General features: G+C 45.0%; 1 long non-coding RNA gene across 1 annotated transcript; it reads left to right on the forward strand.

Annotated features, from left to right (window-relative positions):
* Positions 1-257: 257 nt before the first annotated feature.
* LOC142830514 (uncharacterized) lies at positions 258-17,444 on the forward strand. Its single transcript, XR_012905818.2, has 3 exons — positions 258-382; positions 3,328-3,453; positions 17,306-17,444. It is a non-coding gene; the product is annotated as an uncharacterized LOC142830514 (long non-coding RNA).
* The last annotated feature ends 6,611 nt before the right edge of the window (positions 17,445-24,055 follow it).

Here is a 24,055-nt window from a genome sequence, read left to right on the forward strand (position 1 = left end):
TTGTAAGGATGTCTTAGATACTGGTACAAAAAAGTTCAGCTAGTAAATACTTAAACTCCCCATAATCAACAGGCAGCCAATGCACTACTCCATGGCCACTCTGAAAGTGATCCATGCAGAGCAACCATTACCCCTCCTAGGAGACACTGGAGCACTAGGGAGTGGGAGAAGAGTGAAAGTTCCTGGAACTATTCCGTTTCCGTTTCCATGGCTGCAGTGGTTCTCAACATTCCTCACACTATGATTCTATGGTATGGTGAAAATAGGCCACTGACCGTCCCTGTTTGGCATATACGGAGAGATATGCCGCCCTGTTTTCAGCCCCAGGTGGAGAACGTATCGAGTGTAACTCCAGTGAAGCCAATAGAGCTAAACTGCCACCGTAAGTGAGCCCAGTCCTGTTGTGCCACGGACGGTGGTTCACCACAAACAGGGGAGCCAACAGCTCCACGGGCCTCTGGGCAAGGTGGGAGGGGCCCAGTGCCTCTCTCCTGGAAGGGATGGGCACCCCTTTGCGCTGCCTGGAGTGTGTCGCACCCGCCGCAAGCCCTCAGAGGTGACTGGAGTGCAGTGCTCTGGCAGCCATTTAAAGGGCCCAAAGCTCTGGCCACCATCACTGATGCAGTAGCAGCAGTTGTAGCTAGGAGCCTTAGGCCCCTTTGAACCGCCCCTTTGAACCGCCAGGCCCTGAGGCAACTGCTCCCTTCCCCACCTCCCTGTCAGTGTAACTGATCAGCTCCCGCTACAACCTCTCACGCTTTCGGAGTGGTCAGATCTAAAGTTCAAGGTCAGCTCATTGTCAACATCCCAGTTGAGTTAGCGATCCAGAACCAACTCCCAACTCCCTCCACCGGGGCGGGTGTGGGTGTGGCCTAGGCGCTGATGTAGGCTACCAAGCCCTGCGTGTACACAGCACCTTCCTCCTCCAAAAGGTGTAAAGTGTGAGATGCTGAAAGGGAAAGCGACTTGCCCAGGGCTGATCCTCCCCTTTAGCTTCCCAGATCAGAAGCGCTCTCAGTTTTCTCTGGTTGAAGACAATGCATATGGGTCACCACGCTGACCTCAAATTCTCACCCACCTGCTTCCGTGTGGAGAGCCCATTCAACTCCCAGTAGGCCCAAATCTCAAGTGAAAGCAGGTTGCGTTCTGCCTCTGGCACTGCGCTACATCTGCCAATGGGAGGTAGGTGGGGAGAGGGGTGGGAATTCCTGCCATAGTCCTATCCAACCCAGGCTGTAGGAATACAGGAGCCAGCTCCTCCTCTCGGCTCCCTCCATGCTTGTGGGAAGTAGAGCTGTCCTATCCATGCTCCGGCCATGCAGGAGGGGGCTCCATACTTTCAAAGGACAGCCATTTGTGGATCCCTTCCATCTTCTCCACTGCTCCCTGCCGTGACTGCACTAGGTGACGTATGAAAAAGGAATGTCAGGGCCCTGTTGCACAACCCAACACGCCAACTTTTGAGTTGGTTTAAAGTGGAAGAATGGCATTGACGTCCAAAACGCTATTCCAATTGACACGAGCAGAGAATTTGGTGCTTTATTTGGAAGGTCGTACTCTCTTCTAGATGCCCGCAGACACCAGTGCTTTCGATTCCAGTTCTGCAGGATGGACCTCCACGGTCCGGCACCTTTGGGACCTGACTGGTGCTGAATAAGGGAATTTTCCAGACCTGTCACCAACCTCCCAGGCACCCGCTGGCTCCGCTTCTGGCCCCAGCCGACCCCCAGTGTCTTCAGCCGTATGTACTGCTGGCCCTGGCTGGACCCCTCAGCCCTGAGACTTCTAGCTGAGCTATTGGGAACCTTGCCATGCTGTGGGGCTCCTTGTGCTGCCTAAGCTCCTGCCACACTCCTGGGTGCACCGCCGGTGGTTCATACAGAGCCACTCCCTGTAGCGATGTGTTACCAGTCGAACCCAAAATTCTCTCTAAGTAGCACATTGTGGCAGGGAGCAGCTCTGTACAAACTAACAGGCTGTCTGAGCTCCCTGCTGTGGGGCTCCGAGCCATGCCCCCCAGACTCCCTGCACCTCCTGAGCCCCTCTCACAGGACTCCTGGCTGTGCCCCCGGAGCTGCCTGCACTGGTGGAACTCTCTGCTGCAGGGCTCCTAGATGCATTGCAGGATTCCCCGCATTGCCTGAGCTCTCTGGCGCTGTGCTCCCCATGTTTCCTGAGCCCCCAGCCCACCACAAGGCACCCTGCCCCTGGACTCTCTGGTCCAGGAACATCCGTGGTCGGGTAACTGGACCAGAGAGTCCCAGTTTAGGGAGGTACAACCTATGGAAGAATGGCTACAGTTGTTGTTTCCTAAAAAAACCTGTTATTCTCTAAGGGCTCGTCTACACTGGCCCCTTTTCCGGAAGGGGCATGTTAATTTCACCTATCGTAGTAGGGAAATCCGCGGGGGATTTAAATATCCCCCGCGGCATTTAAATAAAAATGTCCGCTGTTTTTTTCCGGCTTTTAAAAAAGCCGGAAAAGAGCGTCTACACTGGCCCCGATCCTCCGGAAAAAGCGCCCTTTTCCGGAGGCTCTTATTCCTACTTCAAAGCGCTTTTTCCGGAGGATCGGGGCCAGTGTAGACGCTCTTTTCCGGCTTTTTTAAAAGCCGGAAAAAAGCGGCGGACATTTTTATTTAAATGCCGCGGGGGATATTTAAATCCCCCGCGGATTTCCCTACTACGATAGGTGAAATTAACATGCCCCTTCCGGAAAAGGGGCCAGTGTAGACGTAGCCTAAGGCTATGTCTACACAGCAGCGTTATTCTGGAATAACTGACATTCTGAAATAACATAGTGCGCATCTACATGGCAAGCCGTTATTTCAAAATAATATTGAGCTGGAGGACATCTAATTCCAACTCACGGTAACCCTCATTTCACAAGGAGTAAGGGAAGTCAAAGGAAGAGGGTCCTTCCTTCCCTGGTGTGCAGATAGCGCCAAAGGCCGAATTAAACTATTTCAACTTTAGCAACGCAATTGACATAGGTCACGTTGTGTAGCTTAATTTGACTTTAGCCCTGCTGTGTAGACAAACTCTAAGCTGCCACAGAACCCCTCGTTCTATTGGGGATAACTGAACCATTTCATTTGAAAACCAGCTCCCTAGCCCACCTCTACATTTTCCAAGTAGCATCCTTCATTGCTAGTGCTTCATTATTTTGTGCAGTGAGTGGTAAACTTCTAGATCATAATTCATCTCTCTTATCCTTTGCCTATGGCACGAATCAGCACCTTGCAGAAAAAACACTCGCAGTGTGACAGAGAAAGAAAAGTCTCCCACACCCAAGGAGGAATAAATCTCTCCTTGTTGATTTTGCTAGGCACCAGAGCTCTGCACTTGCTTCTGGGGCAGTCACGACGATTGCGGTGATATGTACAGACACACAGTAAAGTCTCCAGAGTGATACTGCTTTAATCACTTCACCGAGGAAGAAAAGCATGCGGCAGTAAGTTGTCATATCAGCAGCTCAAGAGTAAAAACCAGTGAAGCAAAGCTAGTACGGGGGAGATACTGCTCCCTTATGCGAGAACTTTTCTAATTGAACACCTAGTTCTTTTTAAGTTTGCATCTCATTAGGCTACTCAGTCACGACAACAACATGGGAGGTAAATGAGTCACTGGCCCAGCAGTGTTGAATCATGCATTGCCCCATGGGAAAGTGGAAGGGGGATTTTCATACATCATTAGAGCACATTGAGTGATCTGCAACAAGTCAACGTGAAAGGTTAGAAATTATATAAATCAATCTCCCTGAAAGGATTTGATCCTGCAAGGATACGAAAAACAGGCTTGGGGATAGTAGCTGTCAATCACACTGAAGAAGGTCCCAGAATTCTCCTGTTTCAGCAAAATGGATAATTCACCTCACTCAGCAAACCCTGGGGATTGGTTAACTCACAAGGTCCTTTATTAGGTTACCCTTCATGGCCTATGTATGTGTAGGCGGGGCTTGCACTGCACAAATTCCTGAGCCTTACGGCTTTGGTGGATGCAGTGGAATGTCTGTCAGTATCCCTGCATTCCCAGGGAGGTATTTATATACAAATCCATGTTGCATTTTAGATGATGCTGAGGTGGATGGAATGAATCCCTGGCTGCAGATGATATGTCCATGGATTCATTCCACCTCAGCGTCATCTAAAATGCAACATGGATTTGTATATAAATACCTCCCTGGGAATGCAGGGATACTGACAGAGGCATCCCACTGCAGCCACCAAAACCATAAGGATCAGGGATTTGTGCAGTGCAAGCCCTGCCTACACATGCATAGGCCATGAAAGATAATCTAATAAAGAACCTGGTGAGTTGCACTGACAGCTACTTAAGCAGATCCTCAAAAATGCTGAAATCTAGATCCTACTGAAGTCAATGGGAGTTTTCCCATGGACTTCCAATGAGTCAGGATTTCACCCCAGGTCTTTACTACCTGAGGTGAGAGTAATCACATTAGCTATCAGAAGGCAGCAGGTTCTTTGGAAGCAGGCACCAACGGGAGAGATGATCATCTGCACCAAGCGAACCTAATGCAAGAACCTAATGAGACCGACCTAACGATGTCCATTCAGTAAGCAGCAAAAACAATTCTCAGGTGACGGCTGGGTTTGTAGGCTGCAAAAGCTCTCCAGGCAAACAGGGCTTGGTTGCACTTTGTGCTTTTCACAGGGCCTACTGGCTAAGCACAAACTTACAAAGATTCATGGCAGGCTGGGATTTGAAGCACTGGTGCCTGCAACACATCTGAATTCAGTGAACACAGGCCTGCCTAGCCCCCCCTACTGACATACATCCAGAAGTGCAAGAGGCCAAAATAGGTAAGAGGCCAACTCTGCCTCAGTAAGCTCATTAGACCTGCACTTGGTTAAAACACACTGGATGCAAGACAATCTGATTACAAAATATGAAACTCCATCCTTGGGTGCATAGAATCATGGAATATTAGACCTGGAAGGGACCTTGAGAGGTCATCCGATCTAGTCCCCTGCTCTCATCACAGGATCGAGCATCATCTACTTTGTCCCTTGTAGATGTCGATTCAACCTGCTCTTAAATATCTCCAATGATGGAGATTCCACAACCTTCCTAGGCAAGTGATTCCAGTGTTTAATCACCCTGACAGGTAGGAACTTTTTCCTAATGTCCAACCTAATCTCCCTTCCCACAATTTACACCCATTGCTTCTTTTCCCATCCTCAGAAGTCAAGGAGAACATTTTTTCCTTTCTCCTCCTTGTAACACCCGTTTAGATACTTGAAAACAGCTATCATGTCCCCTCTCAGTCTTCTTTTTTCCAAATTAAACAATCCCAATTCATTCAGTTTTCCCTCATAGCTCATGTTTTCTAGACCTTTCATCATTTTTGTTGGCCTTCTCTGGATCCTCTCCAATTTCTCAACATCTTTCCTGAAATGTAGTGCCCAAAACTGGACACAATACTCTGAGGCATCCCCCAAGCACTTATTGATATAAACAAGCACAACACTCCATGTACTCCTCATGGTGGAATTTGGCTCTAAACTGCAGGCAGACTGAACTCTTGAATTCTGAGTCATTCAGCTCTACAAACACGTTCACAAATTTCATAAGCATTTATGAAATTCTGGGGTGTGTCTCTAACTGTCACACACACACACACGACCTTGATCTTCACAAAAACATTTTATATGAACATTTTCCAAAAGACGCAACCTAATCATCTTGGTACCCATTCCTAGACCCAACAACTAGCCCACACTGCCTCTTGTAGAGAAAGATATCTGTATGTGAGTGCATCAGACTTGAATAAATTTATCCCCAGAACACCGCCCCCTGAGGCAAGGATATGTTATTATGCCCATTTTAGAGAAGCTAAGTGATTTGCCCAGGGTCTCACATGGAAGCTGTGGCACCAGATAGAACTGAACCCTGGTTTTCCAAGCCAGTGGCCTAACTACTTTCTGTCCTTCCTTTTCTTTTCCCTGTTATCATGAATCACTATGTTTTGATGAACACTCGGACCAGAGCTTTCTATAAGACTCATGCTCCAAAACAAAAAGAATGAAATCAGAAGGCAGAGAAGAAGACTATGCATCTTGCAAATATTCCTTGTTTGTTGCCTCCTTAATTTGAAAATTAGGATTAATCAGAAATCTCTTTTCTCTGCTCATGTGTCGTGAGAGTTCATCTCATGCAATGAACACGTGGGCAAAGGTTTTCCAGTGCACTTCCCCTCAAACATTCCTGAAGAACCAAAGGGTCTCGCTATAAACATCCATCAAAGATGACCAAAGAATGTATCCTGGAAGATCGACCATGAAAGCGGCCATCTTCTGTGTAGCATAGAACGATCTTCTGTGCCCTAAATGATTGAACGCAGTGGTGATTTAGATGCATCTTGAAAACCAGCTGGGTATGCGATGGAGCCAAAGGCAGCAGTCGCGAAAGAGAAATGTCATCCTTTGTGCCGGCAGATTGCTGAAATAGGCCTAACTAAACATTTGCTGCTTGCTTACTCATTTGATTGGAGCTTTATAAAGACCATAGCGAGCTAGACAATGTTAGAGGACTCTGCAAATATTCTCTTAGTTAATGTTGCTGTAGCCATATGAATCCAATAAAAGATATTCTTACCTACCTTGTATCTCTTGAGGTCAGAAGATGGTTAGATAGATCACTTTCTATCAGAGAAGAGGTCAGTATTTAAGGATAACGTTATACCAGTTTAGTTGAGAGTAGATAGATATGAAATCCTGATTCTCAAGCCTGTGTAATCACTAGACTGGTTGAACGTTTAGAAAATCCTCATGACATGGAATTGAAACGTTCTGTAGTAACACCTCCATTCCATCAAAACTTTGGGTGGCAACCAGTCTGTCTGCCCACGTGGTTTTCTATTACTCTGGGCACCCACCCTCATATTTTTATGGGCTGCCCAATTCCTAGAGAGCCACCTAAGGCTAGGTCTGCACTATCGCCGTTTTTTCGGAAAAAGCGACACAAAGCGTGTGCAGCAATTTGTGTAGCTTTTTCTAATTGCTTTTCTGGAAGAGGCTTTTCCACCATTTGGCTCCATCTAGATGAGGTTAAATGGCAGAAAAACCTCCTCTTTCGGAGGATCCCTTATTCCTCATAGAACAAGGTATACAGGGCTCCCCAAAAGAGCAAATGCGTTCCGTGGATGCAGTGGAATTTTTCCGGGATACCAGAGATATCCCAGAAAAACCCCACAGTCTAGATGTACCCTAAATAGGGAAACCAATACCCAGGAAAGCAGCTTTTTGGACAGTAAGATGAAACATTCTGCTTCAGTTCGCCTGTATTGGAATTTTCCTCTGGCAAATAAAAAACCCTAGCAACAACAACAACAACAAAAGAGGGTTGGACATTGCAGCCTGATTTGGGATTCATTATTTTCCAAAACTCAAAGGGTACATCTAGACTACAGGCTTTTGTCGATACTGTTGACAAAGCTTCTGTCGACAAAGAGCATCTAGACTACACCCAGTTCTGTCGACAAAGTAAACCACTTTGTCAACGTGACAGTGCAGACGCAAAGGACGGTGTAGATTCAATAATGCCTTCTGTCAACAGAACTCTGTCGACAAAAGGCATTATTCCTTGTAGAATGAGGTTTACTGCCAGTGATAAAACTGCCGAGTTCTGTTGACATTATGTCAACAGAAATGGGCAGTAGTGTAGACGTAGGTATAGTTTTATCAACAAAAGGCCACTTTTGTTGACAAAACCCTGTAGTCTAGACACACCCAAAGTGTTCCCTAGGAAGAAAGTTTAATTTGCCCTCCAGCTGCAATGCAACCACAGGACTGCTGCCTTTTGCAGCACCCAGGGTCTGATGTTTAACCATTGACATGAAAAGCCTTTCCCCATGTTGGAACTCTGTGGTAGCATTTTCCACACTCACACTCATTTCAGTGTGGTGTAAATGGTGGCCCAAAGGAGGCAATGAAAAAAAAATCAGATGTCAAAGTGCTGAAATGGGACCTGCCCTGCTAATAGTTTTAAGAAGGGGCTTCATAATCACCCATAGCATGACACAAAACGTGCCTCTCTTTCTGTCACACCTAAGCAATGCCTCAGGATTCTGACTGCACATAGCTGTCCAGTCTATTTCTCAAAGTCACTTTACCACGCCGGCTGGAAATCTTAAATAATGGTCGTGTCAAAATTAATGTAATGAATCCATGTTGTGCATAAAAAATGGTGCCAAATTAGCTCTTCAAAATTAGTTTTGTGAGCAGGGCTCTGCCAAGCAGCTTGGAAGCCTAATTGGGGAAATTATGACCAAGTAACACAGTGTTTGTGGGTGCTCGTTGCGGATAGGCAGATGTTTTCAAGTCACAGTATTCGGGAGATGACTCTAGGGAAGAAATTCTCCATTAACTCCAGACACTCTAATGTAGAGTGCTGGGGTCAACAGATAGTGATCAATGGCTTGATGTCTGGTTGATGGTTGGTATCAAGCAAGTACACCAAAGGGCAGTTCTGTGGCTGGTTTTGTTCAACATCTTTATTAATGACCTGGATGAGGGAATGGATTGCACCCTCATTAAGTTCACAGATGACACTAAGCTAGTGGGAGAGGTAGACATGCCAGAGGGTGGAGGTAGGGTCCAGAATGACCTAGACAAATCGGAGGTTTGGGCCAAAAAAAAAAAATTCTGATGAGGTTCAACAAGGACAAGTGCAGAGTCCTGCACTTGGGACAGAAGAATCTCAAGTACTACTATAGGCTGGAGACCAACTGACTAAGCAACAGTTTGGCAGAAAAAGACCTGGGGATTACAGTGGATGAGAAGCTGGATATGAGTCAACAGTGTGCCCCTAGAGCCAAGAAGGGTAGTGGCGTATTAGGGTGCATTAGGTGGAGAATTACCAGCAGATTTAGGGAAGTATCAGAGGGGTAGCCGTGTTAGTCTGGATCTGCAAAAGTGACAAGGAGTCTTGTAGCACCTTATAGACTAACAGATGTATTGGAGCATAAGCTTTCATGGGCAAAGACCCACTTCGACAAATGCATGTAGTGGAAATTTCCAGAGGCAGGCATAAATATGCAGGCAAGAATCAGGCTAGAGATAATGAAGGAGACCTAGGGAAGTGACTATTCCCATTTATTTGGCACTGGTGAGGCCTCATCTAGGCTACGTCTACACTGGCCCCTTTTACGAAAGGGGCATGCTAATTTTAAACTTCAGAATAGGGAAATCTGCGGGGGATTTAAATATCCCCCGAGGGATTTAAATAAAGATGTCCGCCGCTTTTTTCCGGCTTGGGGAAAAGCCGGAAAAAAGTGTCTAGACTGGTCCAATCCTCCTTTGAAGTAGGAATAAGAGATCCTCCGGAAAAGGGCTTTATTCCGGAGGATCGGGCCAGTCTAGACGCTTTTTTCCGGCTTTTCCCCAAGCCGGAAAAAAGCGGCGGACATCTTTATTTAAATCCCGCGGGGGATATTTAAATCCCCCGCGGATTTCCCTATTACGAAGTTTAAAATTAGCATGCCCCTTTCTTAAAAGGGGCCAGTGTAGATGTAGCCCTAGAGTATTGCATCCAATTCTGAGGCCCCCCATTACAGAAAGGATGTGGACACATTGGAGAAAGCCCAGCGGAGTACAACATAATGAGGAGAGGGCTGGAGCACATGACCTATGAGGAGAGGCTGAGGGATTTGGGTTTATTTAGTCTACAGAAGAGAAGAGTGAGGGGGGAGTCGATAGCAACCTTCAACTTCCTGAAGGGAGGTTCCAAAGAGGATGGAGAGAGGCTGTTCACAGTAGTGACAGATGGCAGAGCAGGAAGTAATGGCCTCAAGTTGCAGTGGGGGAGATCTAGGTTGGATATTAAGAAAAACTTTCATTAGGTGGGTGGTGAAGCACTGGAATGGGTTACCTAGGAAGGTGGTGGAATCTCTATCTCTAGAAGTTTTTAAGTTCCAGCTTGACAAAGCCCTGGCTAGGATGATGTAGTTGGAATTGGTCCTGTTTTTAGAAGGGGAATGGACTCAATGGACTTCTGGGGTCTCTTCCAACCCTATGGTTCCATGAGCGATACCAGCCAATTTTCTGTAACTGTAGTTGTATGCCAGTTTCAGTTCAATGATTTCCTGGAGCTGACTCGTTTTACGTTGGTTGAGTGTGGTGAATCCAGATCCATGATGTACACCTACAGCTTTTAAGACAACTAATTCAGACTGTAAACTCTTTGAGGAAAGAATTGCCTTTGAAATCTCCTCTGCACAGTTCATATCAGACTGAGGTCCCTGTCCTAAGTTTACTCTTCTATTTGCTTCTGTAACCACCAGCAGGTGGATTTGAACCTGGAACTTAGTACAAGAACCTCTGCAGCTTGAGCTATAAAGCCAGCTGGCTCTCTGCTTAGGTTGTAGAGCTCACTCATTCATATCCTTTTGCTGTAAGCAGATTAAGTGCCACCAGATGAGATAATGAACCACACCCACTAGGTGTGTGGGTTACACTATCACAATACAAATAAATTAAATTTTTTTTGGCTAAAACAACACAAACCAACACTGATAACAGATCCTTCCTGAGAGGCTGGTTTTGTGGTACAGGAAGGGGACTAGGACTCAGGCGATCTGGGTTTCATAGTGAAACACAAACCAAGTTTCCTATGTGATCTTGGGCAAGTGGCTTAGGGCTTGTCTACACTGACTTCAGTTTGGCTTATAGGTGTATGAAAAGCACTGCATACTGAAGTACTGTGCTGTAACTCCCCCGTGTGGCTGCTGTAGGAGCTAACAGAAAAAAAAATCCTCCTTTGCATTAATATAGCCCTGTTTGAAAGGACTACATTCATGCAAAGTAGAATGGGGTGCACACCAGGAATGACCCCATGGGAGAGATACATTGACGCTCTTTGTTGTGCTTTGCTATTCACACATTCCTTGTCCAAAAGCTGAGGAGATGTAACTAGGCTAATCACTCTAACCCTCAAGGCAAGCTCTTACAAGGGTATCAGAATATTTCTTTTCTCCCACCCTTGATCTATTGAGGTCATTATGGGCCTACCTGTGATGTTATCAGAAGTCTCAAGAGAGAGGCAGATTAGTTGGTTATACCAGGAGCAGAGAGGAGCTTGATTGTGGCCTGGTCTACATTATGCAAGAAAGTTGACCTAAGATATGCAAATCCAGCTGCAAGAATAGCATAAATGGAGCCGATATACCTTAAGTCTAATTTCTGCAGCCCACCCACTGTAGGAGATCGATGGGAAAAACTCTCCCGTCGACTTCCCTTACTCCTCACTACCCCATGGAGTACTAGGTGTATGGAGGTGCCCTCAGCGGTTGATTTAGTGGGTCCTTACTAGACACACTAAATTGAACCCCGGATGATCAATCTCTGGAGTGTCAATCTTGGGATAAATGTAAACCTGGCCTATAAGTATAACAGATATGAGAGAGAAAGAGAGAGAGAGAGAGCGAGCACATGAGAACGCTAGTTTTGAGTTGACTCAACATGCATTTTTTATTTGATTTTTCTCTCCAAAACAAAAAGAAAACCCAAAACGCCTTCCAAAACACTTCATTCAATGCAAAACAGTTATTTTCTGTGTTTTGTTACATTTAGCTTTCAGGGTTTGTGGGGTTTTTTTTGTTAGTTTGTTTTTTTACTTTTAATAAATCTTATTAAATTTCTAGATGAAACATTTCAAAATGAAATGCTGAATTGTTTCACTCTGAAACTCTCAGACGGACATAGTTTGACTCTCGTTTTTCTCTCTTTTTCTTCCCCTGGTGGAAACTAGTTACTGAATTTGATCTGAAACCATATTGCTTGGCGATTAAAATCTTCATGCAAAAAAATGTTGCCCAGTTTTGATTGTGACACCCTGTATTAAGCCTGATTTCCTCCCCCACCCCCGCTGGAGAGGAAATCAGGCTTATATGTGATGTCTCATTTACACACTTCTTGCTCTTAAAGATCCACTTCTTGTGCACCTGTATAATGGGGCTAGGGAGACTAGAACCACCAGAGAGGGTCGTCTCCCCTCACCTCTGCATTGCTACCAGCAAAATAGGTATCCTGTGAAGGGAAGCAAGGCAACATGTATAATTGTGGGGGTTTTTGCATAGGCATGTAGTCAGCATCATGATTACGGCATTAGAGGCAAGCTCTTCAAGGCAGGATCAGTATCTAAGGCCAGTTGACATACTTAGACCTACTTACCATGTCTGCCTTGTGGTAAGGACGAGGGGAGAGGTTCTCTCATCATCTCTACCTACTCGTGTCATCCTGGTGAAATATCGGAGTTGATGGAAGAACACTTGGAGGTCGATTTATCATGTTTAAGGGAGTAAGGTCTAAAAGACCCTGATCTTATCTGGAGACTAAGGCTGAGATCTGGAAAAGTATTTAAGCATCTCACTGCAGCTAATTTCAGTGGGAACGAGATAGCTAAATACCAGTCAGGACTTCCTGAACCTATGTGTAATGCTGTAATGAACAAAATCTTGAAGGAATCTAAAGATCCCACATGGAAGGCACAAAGTGCTGTTGTGATGACTGAGAAGAAGGACACACCGCTACCACACACACTCAAACAGAGGAAGGAGGAGGAGATATAAGCAGAGGGGTGCAGTTTGGAATAAATCCTTACACTTTGTCAAACCTGCTTTAGCACCAGAAGAGTAGGATTCCGGTGGGTGTCTGATTATCATCTGTGAAAGTCAGAAGAATTGACATCTTAATGAGTTTCTGAAAAGGGGGCTAAAATTAAAAATGATCACTGAATGTGAATGATGATTATGTCTTTTTTCTTTACTCCCTGCCCCCAAAACCAAACAGTCACTAGCATGTGGGATATGAATAATTAAGAGATTAAATTTAGTCTGTGTTTATGATCCGTTGAGGGAGAAAAAACCCACAACCTCCTCCACCTACACACACACACACACACAAAACACACACAACTCACACACTTCTTTTATGGCTTCTAAATAAATTCAGCATCGGCTTAAACTATTAGGGGAAGTTAAATCAAACTAATTAGGATATTAAAATACTTTGTGCATTTCCAATCACTGGTTTATTGCAGGTCTGGCTCTTTTCCAAGGAACAATAATAGCATGAATACATTAGAATGTTTCTTTGCCTTTAATATGAAAACCATTTGCTCATGAACAAATGATTGATAAGTTGCATTAAATCCCAAAGCAGATCCATTTGCAGACATGCCCTGGAAGGGTAAAATTTTATATTCATAAAACATTTAACAATATATACCCTAACTATATTAAAAATACAACAGTGATTATGTCTATTAGAAATATAGCTTCAACTGATTTCAGTGGGAATGAGGTACTTCAACTTTTTGGGGAGTAATTGCTAGATTTCCAAAGTGGGGGAAGAGGCATTATTCTGGGGAAGATTATTTCATTGGCTTTGAAACAGGTTAGAAAAAAAGAAATCAGACTAGAACCTAGATGGAAGTGAATTGAAATTTACAAGGAGGCATCTGCAGTCCTCCCTCCTTAGTGACCACCACCTAGCTGTTGAGTCCATGATCTTTCAATTTCCTCTGATTTACTCTACACAGAAGCGAAACGTAGCCTCCAGAATTTAAAGTGAGCTGGTACAAGTGGGTACAGATGTGTGTGTATGTGTAACTAACTGGTTGGCAGAGACTGTGTCCCTTGTGTTCCTGAGACAGAGAATAAGTTTCCTCTAGCCACCAGTTAGAATGCCTGCTGTGTGCACGTACACACACACACACACACACACACACACACACACACGGCTGTGAATTGATTATACGGGACTCGATTATGATTTTAGGTACAGCTTTAGCAAGGGAGAGGTTGGAAACTCTAGGAAGTGCCCTCTGAATTGTGATACCCTCTCAATTTTCATTCCTGCCCTGTGAGCAGCTTCAGATAGTAATTTACAAGTAATCTTGAGTTATTGTCCATTCACTCCTCAGCCATGTGCTCTGGAGTGGATGAAGTAGGCCAGGGGTGGACAACCCATTTAACAAAGAGAGCCAAAACAACGGCAGAAAAAATGCGAAGAGCCACACCAGAATTGTCAAGCCAAAAAAAAACACATTTTTTTTAAAGAGGAGGCTGCCTCTTTAAGACAGCCGCCATCTTGAGCACCATTTTTAGATTGCCGCAGCTCCGACCTGGGAAACAGAGAAACCGGGGGCCAGAGGGTGAGCCGGCATGGAGTGGGGATGGGGCAGGGTGCAGGAGCAGCTTTGTGAGCCACAATTTTGGGAAGCAAGAGCCGCATGTGACTCACGAACCACGCGGGTTGGCCACAGCTGAAGTAGGCGATCAGTTGGACTTAGCTATGTGTGCCTGCCTAAGGTAGCCTGCATGGGGGTTTTCTGGCTCCCCCCTGGGTAAGGGCACAACCTAGCCCTTATAGTTTATGGACTTGCACGATTCCAGGTGCCCTCAGTGCCTAATGAAATCTGTCTCAGAGGGTTAGCAGTGTTAATCTGTAAGGCTATGGGTATGTCTACACTGCGGATCTATTTTGGGATACTTCTGGTAGCCTGAAATAGCTATTTTGCATCTTGACAGTGCACCCCTTATTTCCAAATATCTTTCAAAACAAGCACGCTATTCCGACATCCCTGAAACCCTCATTCCATGAGAATGAAGGGACATTTCAGAATAGTGGTGTATAGACAGCTCCAAATTATGAAATAAGCTATTTCAAAATAACATCAAAATAAGCTACACAATTTGTACAGCTCAATTTGCATATCTTATTTTGAAGTAAGGGTGCAGTGTAGACACACCCTAACTTTAAAAACATGCGGACCATTTTAACCTGCCTGGGTGTCAGCCGATAGTCAGGGCAGTGTGTGTGTGTTACACCCGAGTCTTTAACTGCTGGGACACAAGGCCCCATTGCAGTGGGCAGTCTAGGAGAAACTGACAGGTGCCCCGAGAAGTTTAACATCTGTGTCTTTTACTGCTAGGACCGAGGTCCCGTCGCGGAGAGCAGCCACCAGGCTGACAGATGCCACAGAGTTTATAGGAAGAGCTTATTACATCTCAGATTTTAACTGCTAGGATACAGGATCCCTTCGCAGCCTAGGGAAGACTGAGAGATGCCCCACCGGATCTGTTCCCTGGGAGGGACACGATCCAAAACGCCCAAGCTCTTCCTATACCTGTCTCTTATGACCGGCTGAAATTCTTTTAAATTGTGCTTGGTTCTGTTACAGCAACTGCAGGAGTCAGGTTAAAGCTTAAACAGTTGCAGGTTTATTACAGAAGCTTATAAATCCAATGGTTACAGTGGCTATAGCTCTATTTCTTAACTGCTAGCAAATATAGATCTTAAAAATGGTTACAAAGAAAATAAAGATAGAAAATAGAAATAATGATACCAAGTGACAGCTTAATCTTTAAAGAGCTTTAAGTCTATGTATACACTTACGACAAAGGACCACAGTTTTTATCCCCTTCTGTGCCTCTCGACTCCAGCGGTTCAAGCCAGGGCCGGTCCCTCAATTCCTAGGAAAGACGAATACGAGGTGGGCGTTCCCATGGAACCTCGGGAGGTCAATCATCTAACCCGACCAGCAGATAGATGGTAGATTGACACTCAGAGTAAATGTGCTGCTGGACCCATCTTTATACCATAGGGGCCCGAATCCTCTTTCTTATCTAAGATGCCAAATTGTGTTGGTTTGTCTTTGTGACGCCAGTTCTTACAAGGGAGTTTCAAGTTAATTTACACTTTCAAGAGAGATAACTAAACTGTGAGTACTGGACATTTTTTTTTACTGGGCGAGAGATTCCTCCCTCCGCCGACGGCTGTGTGTTTGTATCAATATGGGTTTCAGTCAAGGGCACCCCATGGCAGCCTCTTGGTCAGCAATTGGCATATCTCTGTTTACAGCCATTCAGGGTCACAGCAGCCTGCATATCCGGGCCTTCTGTTCAAGGCTTACTGCTCTGTGTGCCCTGTATGCTCCAGGCAAGCAAAAATGGATGTTACAGGGGGGTTCCTGTCTGGCTACATTGGGCACTCATGTAAAAGTAGCCATTCTTCTACAAAGGAATTTCACAAGCCAACTACAGAAAGAGAGTGCAGAATTGACCTTCATATGAAAATTTGACACTGTTTCCGTTGGCCTGAACAAAGACATGAACTGGATGGCACATTATAAAACCTTACATTTAACACCTTATTGACATCAAAATCTAAGTATAGGATTTCTAGTTCTAATCTTTTTTTCCTCCACTCAAGCTCATCTGAAGAAGTGGGTTTTGCCCAAGAAAGCTCATGATACTATATATATTTGTTACTTTCGAAGGGTCTCTCTACACTAGGACATTATTTCAAAATAATTAAATTCAAAAGAATAACTCCCAAAATAACAAAATCGAAATAGCATGTCCTACTACAGGGGAGCCTCAAAATTAGTCTGAGGCAGGCTCTGTTATTGTGGACATGCTATCTTGACTTAGAGCCCCAGGAAGCACTGGGGAGTAATTACTTCAAATTACTCTCAGGAGTAGTTATTTAGTGTGTCCCTACTGCTATTCCGAAATAAGTTATTCCCCGAGGAAAGCAGAGTACAGATTTTGAAATAACCAGCCTGTTATTTCAAAATAATGGGCTGGATAATGTGGACGCTCTGCTTAATATTTCAAAATAAGGGGAGTTCCTAGCATAGACCAGGGCTAAGGATGACTCATTGTTTCTACTGAAATCAGGGCAGTTGTAGTGAACGAAGCTGTAATTCAAACAGAACTAAGCAAGACAAACTTTAGCAGGACAGAAGAATGTTCCGCAGTGTGCGCTCTCTCCAAACACGTCCAGCACCATGGCAGTGGGAACTGCAGCTCTCCCTCCGCCCTCCCCCCCGCCATAGAGGGCAACTGATATTGGCATTTAAATCCCCACGTTCTTAATTTAGACTCCATAACTGATCCCCTTTAAAATCTGTTGCCTCTCTCATAACCCATCACCTAATGCGATGCTAATCCGCTTCATTTCCATTGCATATTAGTTCTATGGAGAATGGTATTAATTAATCCCTCATAAATAGAATTTAGTGGCTGTGTAGCACAGCGGCATGACATTAACATGGCAATGAGCTGCCAGACCATCACTTCCAATTTTGGGTTAAGTCCTATTATGTTCCGCAGCATGGACACTGTGCACAATTCATTTAGTTCCACGTCCTCTCAGCTGGTGTTCTCCTAAGCTAAAAAACAAACGACCTTTTAGCCCAGTTCTTTTCAGAACACTGTGTTTTCTCTGCCGCGGACCTTACATTCTGCTTGGATTACTCATCGTTCTATTTACCCGCAGCTAACCACCAGTGACCTTACTCGGAGGGCCAGCTCCCAAGATCACAGCGGTGGCTGTGGACACTCTCCCAAATTGGCAATTAGCAGGAAGATAAAGCAATACCATTGGCATTGTAAACTGATACCGTTTGGAAATAAACAATAAATGAATGCATTAAGAATAATCAATTCATGAGTAATTAATAGACATAATTCCATTCCCCTTTCACAGCCACTGAAAAAATCTGGTTCCTTGTAGTCTGAGTTAAGTTTACCTGTCTGCTAATTCTTAATTCAAAGGGTTGTTACATTTTCTATGCTGCCTAGTGCACAGGATATCGGCCTGGGACTCCCAGGTTCCATTCCTGACTCTGCTACCGACCTGCCAGGAGACCTTGACCAAGTCACTTTACATATTGGTGCCTACTTCCCCTCCCATCCTTTGCTTCCCTTCTTTATCTAGATTATAAACTTGCTCAGGTCGGGTCCTTCTTGTTTTGTGGCTGCACAGCACCTAATAGAATCGGGTCCTGGTCTATTATTGCGATTTCTCAGTATGACAATAGAGCTACTGAAATCTAAATAATGACAAAGGTATGTAATTCCTTTCCCTCCTTGGAGTGGATCTATCTTTTGTTCCTATCACCTTAATATGTAGAATCATTTCCCCCTTTTTTCTACTGAGAAGTGAAGAACTTTAAACAAAGCAAACTTGAAATGTTTTGGCCTTAGGCCTGGTTATCCAGTGACAGGAAAGTGTACGGGGTGCTGTACTGATATGATGGGTAAGTGACACCTAGAGGTACGTGATTCTACAATACTGGGTCTGTACATTGTTCTGCCTCATCCCTATTTCTATTCAAAGTTGCACTGCTTAAGCCCCTGTGTGGACACTTTCAATCTGATTTAAGACAGGCTAAAATAATTTGTTTTAACATGTTTCCTTGCTCAAGTAAAACTCACTCAACAGAAGTTTAAACTGAACTCAAAGGCTACAGCTACACTGAGTTTTGCCGAAAGAGGCAATGCAAATGAACCACGGATTAGCATTTTCTCACACTTCATTTGCATAATCTCTGGGGAGGCATAAGAATCTTGCGCAAAAAGGGGTTTTTGCGCAAAAACAAAACATCCACACTGCTCGTTTTTGCGCAAAAAGCCCTTGCGCAAAAACAGACCGAAAGATTATGCAAATGATGTGCAAGAAAAATGTTAATTCGTGCCTCATTTACATTGCCTCTTTCAGCACAACTCATAGTGTAGACAAAGCCAGAGTGTTCACAAAGAGCTTTGATGGCACAATAAGATGCAATGGCAGAAATAGACTGAACCTCCAGCTAGACAGTCTTCAGGGCTCAGCTACAGATTGGTCTCTGAAGGACACAATCCACAAGGAGGCTGCTGCCCTTTGAAATTGGACTCGATGAGGATGATGAAGCTTAAGCAGATTTTTTTTTTTAGAAAGATTCAAGATAAGCAGACTCCTCCATTAGTTTCCACTTCCGCAGATATGGCTGCAGATATCCGCAGTTCATTTTTGCAGCTATGGATGCAGAAGCGGATACCGATTTTGTATCCGCATAGGGCTCTACACAGAAAACTAGTGCAATTTTGAATAAAGACCAGTCCCTAGACAGCGTGAGGGCCCCATCTTGGCTGGCCTACTGGGGCTTGACCTGACGACCTTCTGAACTAAGCAGCACAACTCTCTACAGCTCTGTATGCCAGGGCTATACCCGATTCACCTTTTTTGGTGGACCAGGTACAATGGGAGACAAGTAACACACACAGTCCAGTGGCTTCCACAGGTTGACACGAGTTCTGGCACTACAAATATACAGGGAAAGGCCGTCTCCTCCTCCAGCGATGACTGGTGTGGGACCCACCCCTTCCCCACATTAAGCTCCCATCTTTGAGAATGCTCTGTGCTCCAAATCCAAGAAACATAGAAGTTGGAGAGACCCACGATGGGGGAAGTCCTGCCATGGCTGTGGCGGTATGGTCATCTGGTAGCAAAGATGGTGGCTGTGCAGGGAGATGGCAGGGTGTCGATTGAAGCACGTGCACAATCTGCCTCCCTTCCAGGGGTAGTGTGCCAGCATGCGGGGGGCCTGGCCTGGCCTCAGGGAAAGGAAGTAGCAATGAGATGGGTCCAGAAGACCTGGCAATATGTGTGGAAATGGCAAGTCTCTTCCCTGGAGGTGGGATCACAGTATAAACTCTAGGAGGGCTACTTCATCCCATGAACCATGGTGGCCCATATGGACTGGCTGCTTGGCATGTTGGCTGGGGTGGATTCTGCTTCCTGTGCAGGCTCGGAACCCCTAAAAGCCTCACCTGACATGGCCGCCCCATTGTGTTTAGAGCTGTACAGTGAGAGAGACAGAGGTCCTGACAAGGAGAGTTTACAGTCTCAACCACCAGCACAAACAAAGGGAGGGAGAAAGGGAATGGGTCTCCTCCCCATATGGGAGAGAGAAATTAAATGGTATGATTAAGCCCTTTGAGGGAGACTCTTTCGCTTTCTGCTGGAGGGTGGGGCATACACCACAGACTGGGTATCCCTCACCTAATCAGTTCCCTGCCATTTCAAAGACTGTGCGCATTGATGGCATCTCAGCCTCTACCTGTGGTACACAACCATTTAATCTACCGAGGATTGAACTGCTTTGGCCTAAACTAAAGATTTTGGTCTTAACAGAGGGTGAAAATGAACAGCTTGTGGTAGATGGAAAGTCAGATTAGATCATCTAATAGTCCTTCGCGTCGATGAACCTATGAACTTTGCCCCAAGATCCCAGTGGAATTCAGTGGTAGAGCCAGAAATTGAGCCCAGATCCTAAGACTCAGTTTAGTTTTGTACCCTCAGAGGAGCCAACAGCCTGCGCAGGCTTCTGAGGAAGATGGGGGGGAAGGAGGCAGACTCAGCACTCCCAAAAGGGGTGAGCCCTCAGGAGGAAGGGGCGGGGCTGGGCAGCCAGCCCTCAGAGCCTCTCAGAGCGCAGAGGGCAGTGCTCAGGTGGCGATTTAAAGGGCCCAGGGCTCCAGTCACTGCGGTTGATGAAGAGGCAGCAACAGTGACCAGGAGCCTCAGGCCGCTTTGAATTGCTGGGTGCTGGGGAAACTGTCCCTTTTGCCCTCCCCTGTGCCCCCATTCGCAGACCTGCATACCCTCAAGAACATCTTCATTCTTCAAAAGCAATGTGGTAAACAAGCCAAAAATGTAGCCTCTCCGGGCTCTCTCAACAGCTTCCCCCTTCCGCAGCTCCAAAGTGGGGTGGGAGAGAACAAGAAGCCAGCAAAACAAAGATTGCAGGGCAGGGATTCAGGCTTTAAAACTAGATCTGAAACTTTAAACCACAGAATCTCAGTTGCTGGAGATGTATCCGAGTGCGACCAGGAATTGCTAAAGCAATTCCAAGCAAGTGCAAAGCAATCAGAAGAGAAAACACCGGCGAGGGAGAGGGGCTTGCTGGAGAGCTGCCTTGTTTTCGTTATTTATATTTCCCTACAGTCGCAAGAGAAGTATTTCTATAATCTCCATAAAGGACAATGCAGTTAATTGAGCTAAGTAATTTCAAGGCTCCTTAATAGCCCCAGCCTCCAGCGTGAAATATTTTGGTTTAATGATCAGCATAAAATAGCTAGAGGTATTTTTAATGGAACTGTAATTTCGGAGGTTTGTTAATAGTGGTGTTGGAGAGAGGGGATCATCAACCATCAGCTGCCATGCAGATATCAAAAGAGCTGTCTGCAAAACGGTCAGGCTGCATGGCAGTATCATGGTATTCAAAGCAGTAGTCTCCGGTACACCATCCCATGTCACAGCGAGGGAGTAGACAGGGAATTGGGATGCCGGGCCTCTATTTTCTGCTCTCCTGCTCTGACCTCCAGCACGTAAATTCACCCATGAACCTCTCTTTCCTCACTCGGCCTTCTTCCGTCACGCCGACTTCGATTGTAAGCTCTTCAAAGCAACCACGGTCTCTTGGGCTGTGTCCAGACTCAGGGGTTTTTTCGAAAAAAGTAGCCTTTTTTCGAAAAAACTTCCCCTGCGTCCAGACTCAAGCCACGTTCTTTCGAAATTAAATCGAAAGAACGCGGCTTTTCTTTCGATGGCGGTAAACCTCATTTCACGAGGAAGAACGCCTTCTTTCGAAAGTTCCTCTTTCGAAAGAAGGCGTTCTTCAATGTAAATAGGGCTTCTTCAAAAGAGAGCATCCAGACTCACTGGATGCTTTCTTTCGAAAAAGCAAGCCGCTCTTTCAAAAGTTTCGCGTGCAGTCTAGACGCGCTCTTTCGAAAGAGGCCTTTCGAAAGTATCTTTCGAAAGCGCCTCCTTCGAAAGAAGCCTGCAGTCTAGACATAGCCCTGATGTACATCTGCACTGGAGCAGGTATGTGATTCCCAGCTCAGGGAAACACATTCACACTAGCTTTGACTGAGCCAGTACCCCAGAAAAGCAGTGTAGTCATAGCTGCAGAGACGTCAGGACAAGATGGCTGCCAGAAGCGTGCACTGAAAGTTTCATTTGTGATTGTATTTGTAGCATCTAGAGGTCATGTCATTTCCAGCTCTGGCAGACACACCTCCAGTTTCAGCATAGACAGACCCTTAGTATGGGCATTTACAGCATCTAGCGTACCCACCAACAGGCAGAATAGAACCTGGAACCTCTGGAGTTGAGTGCATGAGCCTCTACAGCTTGAGCTAAAAGCCAGCTGCTTCTCAGTGAAGGCTGCAAACTCATTCTGTCATGTTGTAAGTACTCTAAGTGCCACTACATGGGACAGTGAACCACACCCAGCAGGTGTGTGAGTTACACTAGCACAACAGGCCCAGGTGCCAAGTTGGAGCCTGCTGGACATGAGAATACAAACAAATAGCCAATCATTTCTGAAAGTTGAAGCAATGGTTCTGGTTCTATTTACTCTTTGCCTTGTTAGAAGGTCTCCAAAACCAGCTGCATGCCAGGCACAAGTCTCCTTAACTTATGGAAAACTAGCAACTTGACAAGCTCACATGACAAGTTGTGGTGGGAGAGGTCCAGGTTGGATATTAGGAAAAACTATTTCACTAGGAGGGTGGTAAAACACTGGAATGGGTTACCTAGGGAAGTGGTGGAGTCTCCATCCCTAGAGGTGTTTAAGTCTTGGCTTGACAAAGCCCTGGCCGGGTTGATTTAGTTGGAATTGGTCCTGCCTAGAGCAGGGGGCTGGACTTGATGACCTTCTGAGGTCTCTTCCAGTTCTATGATTCTGTGATTCTATGACAAGCCACTAACGTGTACACCAGGAAGAATCAGGGCAGAGATGCAGGAAGGTTCAAAACCGGCTCTCACTTGTGTCCACACAGTCCCACTGATTTCAAATCAGTTCAGGGTGCAGTAATAGAATCTCTCTCTCGGTTGGCCACCATGTTCCCCTTTCATCATGGTCTTGTGTTGGTCACCTCCTTGTCTTGGCAACCCGCCATGACAACTCCTGACAATGACATTTGGAATTATTTTGCAATATTAAAAGGTATATTAAGATTTTAAATCTCATTCTCAATTCTCTTTCCCTCCCCATCCTTCTGCTGCTTTTGAAGTTATTTTCATCTACACACAATCTTGCCCTTTTTCCCCCCTCTTTCCTGGACTCATCTAATTTGCCTCATTTCTAAGTCATGAGCATATCCTCAAGACACCAATTCATAAGTTCCTCCTGTTGACTTGTTCATTAAACACTAATTTTTACCATCTAATTCTGGCTTTTTAGCTAATGAAATCCAGCGTAATTATAAATATCCATCTTGCAACACTGCATATTGGCATTTGGATAGAAAAACTACAAAAGTGAGAAAGGCATGAACATAGAGGCAGGTTCCTATAGTGATCCAGGAAGCCAACCCTACAGATATAAATATATAGATTAAAATACTCTCATTTAGGCTTATTTCAATATTTCCTTTATGCTTCCTTTAAGCTTTGTTTGAACTTGAGCCATGAGGGACCACGTCTAATTTCAACGGCCCTGCATGAGACACATTTTGGATTCTTCAGATCCATTATTTAGCACCAAGATCTGAAGTGACTGGAGAAAAAAAGCACAGTTCTGTGCTGTATTTGATCCCAGGTACAAGTGCTTTGGCACTTTCCATAAAGTATCAGAGGAATTTTTATCAGGAAAACAAAGTCATTTGTGAGAACTTGGGACACCGTTCTGATCCATGATTACTTTAGGGGTCTATTCAAGTGACTAAGAGCCAATATAATAAGCCTCTATCATGTTATCTCTCTAAACCGGTTTTTTAATGGAATTTAAAACCATGGTTACACAAACTGGGACTGGGCATCAGATCAGGTTTCTAATTCTATTCCCGTTTCTACTGATGGATTTCAGGTGAGATTCAAAGCCTGCCAAGTCAGTAAAAATAATCTGAGGATACCCAATAGCAACCCTTTCATCTCATACGAATGTTGGAAAAAAGAATTCTTGTTTTTAGAAGTCTCAGATCCCTGGATAAGAGTCTTTGAAAGTGCTAGATATTAGTGTGTGAATGGTATTGTTGCAAAGAACAAAGTAAAAGAACAAGAAAGAATTAGTCTAGAACCTCATACAGAGCTAAGCTAATTGACATCCACTAAGGATCAGGCACTTTATATCAAATTCTGCAGGTCTGTATGCTTTTATCCAAGATAAGAATATGGAACTCTGAAAAGTAGGGTAGGGCAGGAACACAAAGCCAAAAATAGACATATATGTAGCCAAAGCTTAATAAGCCAGATCTT

This window comes from Pelodiscus sinensis, chromosome 8 (genome assembly GCF_052426305.1).
Source record: "Pelodiscus sinensis isolate ZL-2025 chromosome 8, ASM5242630v1, whole genome shotgun sequence".
NCBI lineage: Eukaryota > Metazoa > Chordata > Testudines > Trionychidae > Pelodiscus > Pelodiscus sinensis.